This window comes from Artemia franciscana, chromosome 15 (assembly GCF_032884065.1).
Source record: "Artemia franciscana chromosome 15, ASM3288406v1, whole genome shotgun sequence".
Lineage (NCBI taxonomy): Eukaryota > Metazoa > Arthropoda > Branchiopoda > Anostraca > Artemiidae > Artemia > Artemia franciscana.
Window position 1 is genome coordinate 36463208 of NC_088877.1, and position 9929 is coordinate 36473136.

The following is a 9929-nucleotide window of genomic DNA, read 5'->3' on the forward strand; positions in this document are numbered from 1 at the left end:
TATATATATATATATATATATATATATATATATATATATATATATATATATATATATATATATATATATATATATATATATATATATATATATATATATATATATATATATATATTTATATATATATATATATATATATATATATATATATATATATATATATATATATATATATATATATATATATATATATATATATATATATATATATATATATATATATATATATATATATATATATATATATATATATATATATATATATATATATATATATATATATATATATATATATATATATATATATATATATATGTTTTTAACTACGTAAAACTTGCGAATATACAGCATTCTTCGCTGTCCCATTGTCTGTGCATATAAAAAGATTGTCAGGTTTACCGACTCTTGAACATGCAACATATAATTGTCCATGTGAAAACAATCCGTATTCAGATCTATACCTCATGATTCTAATGATTGCCCTTAAACTTTGTTGATGGTGATTGCTAATCGACCATTCCCTGTGTGCCGTCGTCATTTATATATCCCCCTGTGCCCCCCGGCGTCCCCGTTGTAGTTGTGTCCCTGTATCCCGGTCGTCATTTATATTCCCTGTGTCTCGGTGTCCCAGTCTGTAATTTCTCTTTGAGTGTCCAGGTCGTCATTTATATTCCTTGTGTCCCGGTGTCCCGGTCGTCATTTGTGTCCCGGTGTCCCGGTCTGTATATACATTCGTTTTTGAATTGGTCTTTTTTTTTAGTTTTTAGTTTTTTACCTTTTTTTAGTTTTTTAGTTATACCTCATGATTCTAATGATTGCCCTTGAGCTTTGAGGATGGTGATAGCTAATCGAACATTCCCTGTGTCCCCGTCGTCATTTATATATCCCCCTGTGCCCCGGCGTCCCCGTTGTAGTTGTGTCCCTGTGTCCCGGTCGTCATTTATGTTCCCTGTGTCCCGGTCGTCATTTGTGTCCCGGTATCCCGGTCTGTATATACATTCGTTTTTGAATTGGTATATGATGAAATAAATTTTTGTGTTTTCCTCTATTTTTCATTTTAGTTTTTTTAGTATTTTTCTTTTTCTTTTTAGTTTTTTTTTGTAGTTTTTACCTCTTTAGTTTTTTTTATTTTTATTTTTTTTAGTTTTGGTTTTCTCCTTTATTTTTCAGTTTTTTTCCTTTTTTTATTTTTTTTTATTTTTTAGTTTTTTTAGTTTTTTAGCTTTTTTAGTTTTTTTATTAGTTCTTAGTTTTTTTTCTTTTTATTTTTTGTAGTTTTTACCTTTTTTTTAGTATTTTTAGTTTTTTTTTTACTTATGTCCTGGTCGTCAGTTATACTCCCTGTGTCCCGGTCGTCATTTGTGTCCCGGTGCTTTGTTGATGGTGATTGCTAATCGAACATTCCTTGTGTCCCGGTCGCTTTCTCTTTGAGTGTCCCGGTTGTCATTTATGTTCCCTATGTCCCGGTGTCCCGGTCGTCATTTGTGTCCCGATGTCCCGGTCTGTAATTTCTCTTTGAGTGTCCCGGTCGTCATTTATATTCCCTATGTCTCGGTCGTCATTTGTGTCCCGATGTCCCGGTCTGTAATTTCGTCAGTCGAAAACATGACGTCAGGCGACACACGAATATGACGTCACTCGACACACACACACACACACACACAGACACAGACAGACACAGACAGACACAGACAGACAAAGACACAGACACAGACACAGACACAGACACAGACACAGGCACAGACACAGGCACAGACACAGACACAGGCACAGACACAGACACAGACACACACACACAGACACACACACACACACACACACACACACACAGACACACACACACACACACACACACACACACACACACACACACACACACACACACACACACACACACACACACACACACACACACACACACACACACACACACACACACACACACACACACACACACACACACACACACACACACACACACACACACACACACACACACACACACACACACACACACACACACACACACACACACACACACACACACACACACACACACACACACACACACACACACACACACACACACACACACACACACACACACACACACACACACACACACACACACACACACACACACACACACACACACACACACACACACACACACACACACACACACACACACACACACACACACACACACACACACACACACACACACACACACACACACACACACACACACACACACACACACACACACACACACACACACACACACACACACACACACACACACACACACACACACACACACACACACACACACACACACACACACACACACACACACACACACACACACACACACACACACACACACACACACACACACACACACACACACACACACACACACACACACACACACACACACACACACACACACACACACACACACACACACACACACACACACACACACACACACACACACACACACACACACACACACACACACACACACACACACACACACACACACACACACACACACACACACACACACACACACACACACACACACACACACACACACACACACACACACACACACACACACACACACACACACACACACACACACACACACACACACACACACACACACACACACACACACACACACACACACACACACACACACACACACACACACACACACACACACACACACACACACACACACACACACACACACACACACACACACACACACACACACACACACACACACACACACACACACACACACACACACACACACACACACACACACACACACACACACACACACACACACACACACACACACACACACACACACACACACACACACACACACACACACACACACACACACACACACACACACACACACACACACACACACACACACACACACACACACACACACACACACACACACACACACACACACACACACACACACACACACACACACACACACACACACACACACACACACACACACACACACACACACACACACACACACACACACACACACACACACACACACACACACACACACACACACACACACACACACACACACACACACACACACACACACACACACACACACACACACACACACACACACACACACACACACACACACACACACACACACACACACACACACACACACACACACACACACACACACACACACACACACACACACACACACACACACACACACACACACACACACACACACACACACACACACACACACACACACACACACACACACACACACACACACACACACACACACACACACACACACACACACACACACACACACACACACACACACACACACACACACACACACACACACACACACACACACACACACACACACACACACACACACACACACACACACACACACACACACACACACACACACACACACACACACACACACACACACACACACACACACACACACACACACACACACACACACACACACACACACACACACACACACACACACACACACACACACACACACACACACACACACACACACACACACACACACACACACACACACACACACACACACACACACACATATATATATATATATATACTAGCTGTTGGGACCCTTTTATTTTTTTATATTAAAAACGTGGATGGATCAATTAAAAAGCCATATTTGCTCAAAGGAAAGAATGAAATTTAAACTTAAAAAAAGAAAGTTTTCAAGTTACTTAATCATATGTTCTCCAAATTATTGGGGGGCAACTCCCCAAATAACGCCACTGAACACAAGGCAAGTCTTCAATATCACCTGACACTTCAGTAGGTTAACTGGATGACGAAGCAAAGCTGAATGTCTTTCATCCTTCTGTTAGTTAAACAAGTCAATGGAAAAACAGTTCAGTTGGAGGTCTACACTGAATATGAGAGTGGTGGGGATTTGTCCTCTTCCACTGGAAGACAGGAAAGCGTAATTTTTACGATAAAAAATCTTTGTATAACCTACCCTTTCCTTAAAAAACTTAGGCGGGGCATTTAGGATCCTAGTGCTTACGTAATGAAATAAGCAATTCTATTCAAATATCATACATGTATTATCAGACATTCAGTACTTTCTCTAATGCTTTTGGTTCTACTTATCGGTTGGCTCGTAAAATCATTGAAATAATTGAATATTCCAATACACATCATATTAGAAATGTAACCTTGAATTCCTATTATAATTATATAATACATTTCAACTAATCGCGAGTAGGGTTCGTCTATGGGAGTTCTAGAATTTAAATGTCTTTTTTTATTCTTCTTTTTTATAGTCTGCCTAGTTTACTTAATGATTTTCGACAACACGATTCAAGTATATTATAATGGTGTCTTGCCGCATTCGACAAGAAATCATGGGCACAAGCAGGGGAGGGGAGCAAGGGGGGGGACTCTGCCACCTCCTCCTGGAAATTTGTGACTATAGAGTAATTATAAGGAAACCAAAGGAAAGAGAGCAGAATAGGGAAATCCATGAAAAAATGTTTTTTGCACTATTGTTGGATGTCTGCCAGCAGATTTTGACCCTTAAGGAAAAATATAAGTTCTAATTTGTGAATGAGTGACCCCTAGCCAGTTTAGCACGAACATTTTTTTGATCCTAAATATGAATTTGTTTATTAGTAATTATTGCAGATATTGCAACACATTAAAATTCATATAATTACAGAAAATACAAGGAAAACAACCTAATAAGGGGCAATTTTGGTAAGAATATGCCGTCAACTTTAACTTGCATTGCAAGACTACCCATGAGCTATTATATGAAGCCACTATAATCAGAAATGTTTCTCCTGAACGGAATGCGGGGACTTTCTGTATCCCCCCCCCCGTCAACAGATACGTTTTTGTTTTTTATTAGCAATTTCTTTCAGGAATATTTATCTAGTTGTCACTTTGAAAAAGGTTTAATTTTTTATGGCACTTGCTATAAACCAAGTGACATATAGCGATCGCAAATTCTGTCGGTCTTTCCCGGTTTTGCTACTTTAGGCACTTCCAGGTAAGCTAGGACAATGAAATTTGGTAGGCGTATCAAGGACCGGACCAGATTAAATTAGAAATAGTCGTTTTCCCGATTTGACCGTCTGGGGGGGGAATGGGGGCCAGTTATGTCGGAAAAATGAAGTATTTTTAACTTACGAGAGAGATATGGGATCTTAATGAAATTTGATTGGATATCGTGTCTCAGAGCTCTTATTTTAAATCCCAACCGGCATTAAGCCTTTATAAATGTCTTTTTGTTCCGACGTTAACTTTAAAATGTTATTTTGTACATACGACAATAGATCACTCGTACTCTAACTTTGTTCACGATCCAATTCTACACATGTCGAAACAGCAGCGATACGGTTAGATGAAGGCATTCCCAGAAGATTTGTACGCACAAATCTTCTATAATAACTAAAGTGTAGTTATAAATTTCTGATGTAAAATCAAAAGTCATATCTGACGTCTCTAACTGTTTTCGATGGAGTATATCTTCGGACATGTTTGACTTATATTTTTCCCATAACTCCGTAGGAGCTGATGGAGAGCAAGTTGTTAAAATGATGCCAAACAATGCACGAATTTGACTTGGAGTTGACGTTTCGCACGCATCATTGATGCAGTTATCCCAGTGTTGGTCATTCTCCAATAAATTCAGAGCTTGGCATGTACTACGGTAAGTGTCATGTATAGTACCGTTTACAGTTCTCAAATACTCCAAGGATGTCGGACCGGGTACATTCACCAAAAGCAGGCGTAGAAAGAAGCGTTCATTTTGATTGGGGTGAACGGTGTAGAGTCTTCCTATCGTGGTATCTTTGAAGATGGTAGGTTGGCCGTCGACTGACTTACCCTGTTTTCGAGATTCAAATACTTTATTTTTAGTATTCCACGTGTAATACGAGGGCACTTCAGTATACAGCAGTTTTTTTTTGCAAAAGAATCATTTTTGCAAAGCGAAAAGAAACCGGTTAACTTTGTATCCGGTGGATTCAGGGCTCTATATTGCACGTTGGTTTCCGAGAAATAAACACGTTGACCATTCTGTAAATGTACCGCTAAGTGAACAACAGCTGGACTACGTTCATGTATCGGAAATGAAAGAATTCGCCAAACAGCTTCATTACTGCTTATGTATCTTCCAGCCTGATATTGTACGATTTCGTCGATATCTTTGATTTCGGGCTGCAAGCCAACAACTGCCATGTCACTGCCTTTGTTGACGTATTTACATATTTATTTGATTGCCTTTACGGAGTTACAGTGTTCAACGTTTATGTGTGCATTAAATGTTTTGATAATAATTGGGAATATGGAACAACCCACTGGTTATCTACTTCGATGGTGGTACCGTTACGCTTCTTTATTATTGCTGTTTTACCACCATCTTCAGTAGATCTTCTTCTATATTGTGGGTAACCATCATTGCCAGTAATTGTGTTGGATACTAAAAGTCGAGGATATTGCTTTGTGCACCTTCCTTTGGCCATGCATGGTGAATTTTCGTTCAGTGCACCGCAAGGTCCATGTATCATATTTTTTACAATAATATCATGTAACCCCTTATTGACATTTTCATCAAGTATTTCAGCGGAAATCAATTTTGTTCGAAGTAATTTTTTTATGTAGCCAGATTAGTATATGAGCGTGTGGCAAACCTCGTTTTTGCCATTCCACTGAGTACATCCAGCATCGCACTGACTCAAACACTTCAAGTTTTACTATGTAGTTTATCAGTGATTTCAACTTTTGCCGGAAAACACGGGCCGTAATGTCATGTCTATGAACCGCCGATTGTCCTTGAAGTAAAAGCTGCCGTATCTCGTCCCAAGATTGATTACGTGTAAATGTAATAAATAAATCTGGACGACCATAGAGACGAACAAACGCAATAGCATCTTGAGCATATTCATGCATATGACGAGGACTGCCAGCATGTGACGAAGGTAAAATTGTTAATCTTCCAATGTTTGTGGTATTACCGTCATTTACAACTGCATCTCGCAAATGAATGTATTGTTCAGAGCGGAGCTTGGTCTGATTCAGGCGGATATATAGCAAACGTTCTGATTCAATTTTAGCATACATATCAACGACGTATTGGTAAAACAATTGACAGCATTTTAAAATATAATTTTCTTCATCTTGCCGAATCATTAGTCTATAGGAATAATAATGCATTGCACTGCATTTCTTATTCATTTCTTTGTTAGTGGCTGGATTCATCAATTTAATATTAAAGTGATAGCCGTCGGCTCCATCCCAAAAAATGATAGGATATTGTAGGGCATCGTAGCATCGATGAGTTTCAGCAATTCTTAACAACTGAGCGTTTCGCTTATGAAGAATAATATCTCGAGGTAAAAACTGATCACCGACCATAACGATTGCCATTTCGATAGTTCTAGCATTGTATCTACGCACGTGTTGGCCAGGAGGCGTTTTGTCAGCGGAAATAACAATTTTATGCGTATCAGTGGGCATCAAATCGATGGATGTTTTGAACAGACGTACTAAATTATTATTATCGTGGAAAAGATGTTGCAATTGGGAAACGATTGTCCTTTCAACGTTGGGAGAAATTTTGCAACGTGTATTCAATTCAGAATTTCTATCACTGATGAAGTACAATTGTAAAAATTTATGATTCTCGCCTGAGAATTGTAGAAGGGACCCTGCTCTATGATAAATTTGCCCTTTTACTTTGAAAGTAGACATAAATTGATCTGGATTTTCGATTTGGGCTCCAAACGACGTCATTTGGAAACATGAGTTATATTTTCTGATTTGTGATAAAAAACGCTTATATTCTGACGTAGTTCCAGTAAGGAAAGTCTTCAATGGCTCTGGTGGTGCAGCCAATAGAGGAAGTTTAACTTTTCCTGAGGCGCAACACTATCCCATCGTTTCACCATTGAAATTAAGACCTTGCAATAGGGACAAATTTTAGACATAGTCCCGATTTGAACACATCTACTCAAGCTATAATCATCGACTGGGCTGTACCTGAATGCCAGGCGATAACTTTCAGGTTGCTCTGATTCCTCGGCACGCTTTCTTTTCTTACTTTCTTTATAAGCAGCAAGCCCGATTTCTTGCTGTTCTTGTGATTCCTCGGCATGCCTTCTTTTTTCACTTTCTCTTTTAGCAGCAAGTCTGGTTTCATGTTGCTCTGGTAGTTCCTCGGCACGCCTTCTTTTTTCACTTTCTCCTTTAGCAGCAAGTCTGGTTTCGCGTTGCTCTGGTAGTTCCTCGGCACGCTTTCTGTTCTTTCTTTCTCTATCAGCCTCAAGCCTGTTTTCCTGCTGTTCTTTTGATTCCTCGGCACGCTTTCTTTTCTTACTTTCTCTATCAGCTGCAAATTGTTTGGCATAGACTCTTTGAGCATCTTCCTCGGCTGTTGCCATTGTAATTTCATCAGTCATTTTACAGTTAAACATTAATAGATTTGTCCGTGAACGCATGTCTTAAATACCTTTAATGACGTCACCGTCATAACAAAAATGACGACAACTAACTTCATGACGTCTGTCAACACACAAACATGACGTCACCCGACAGACCCACACACACACAGACAACTTATTTTTATATATAGATACGCGCCATATTAGTTACGCGCCATTGTAGTTGTGTCCCTGTGTCCCACCTGTGAATAGAGATGTATGTGTTTTTAACTACGTAAAACATGCGAATATACAACATTCTTCGCTGTCCCATTGTCTATGCATATAAATAGATTGTCAGGTTTACTGACTCTTGAACATGCAACATATAATTTTCCATGGGAAAATCAATCCGTATTCAGATCTATACCTCATTATTCTAATGATGTGTCCCTGTGTCCCGGTCGTCATTTATATTCCCTGTGTCCCGGTCTTCATTTGTGTCCCGGTGTCCCAATTTGTAATTTCTCTTGGAGTGTCCCATTCGTCATTTATATTCCCTGTGTCCCGGTGTCCCGGTCATCATTTGTTTCCCGATGTCCCGGTCTTTAATCTCCTCATTCGACAAACATGACGTCAGTCGACAAACAACTTCATGACGGAATAATGCTCAATCCTCATAATGACGAGCATACAACTCAATCCTTAAAATGACGTCAGTCGACAAACATGACGTCAGTCGACACACATATATAACGTCACTCGATAGACACACATACACACACAGACAACTTATTTTTATATAGATAGATTGTGTCCCTGTGTCCCAGCTGTAAATATAGATAGATATGTATATATATATTTTTAACTAGGTAAAACTTGCGAATATACAACATTCTTGGCTGTCCTATTGTCTGTGCATATAAATAGATTGTCAGGTTTACCGACTCTTGAATATGCAACATAAAATTTTCCATGGGTAAAACAATCTGTATTCAGATCTATACCTCATTATTCTAATGATTGCCCTTGAGCTTTGTTGATGGTGATTGCTAATCGAACATTCCCTGTGTCCCCTTCGTCATTTATATATCCCCCTGTGCCCCCCGGTGTCCCCGTTGTTGTTTCCCTGTGTCCCGGTCGTCATTTGTGTCCCGGTGTCCCATTCTGTAATTTCTCTTTGAGTGTCGCGGTCGTCATTTATATTCCCTGTGTCCCGGTGTCCCGGTCGTCATTTTTGTCCCAGTCGTCATTTGTGTTCCGGTGTCCCGGTCTGTAGTTTCTCTTTGAGCGTCCTGGTCGTCATTTATATTCCCTGTGTCCCGGTCGTCATTTGTGTCCCGGTGCTTTGTTGATGGTGATTGCTAATCAAACATTCCTTGTGTCCCGGTCACTTTCTCTTTGAGTGTCCCGGTCATCATTTAT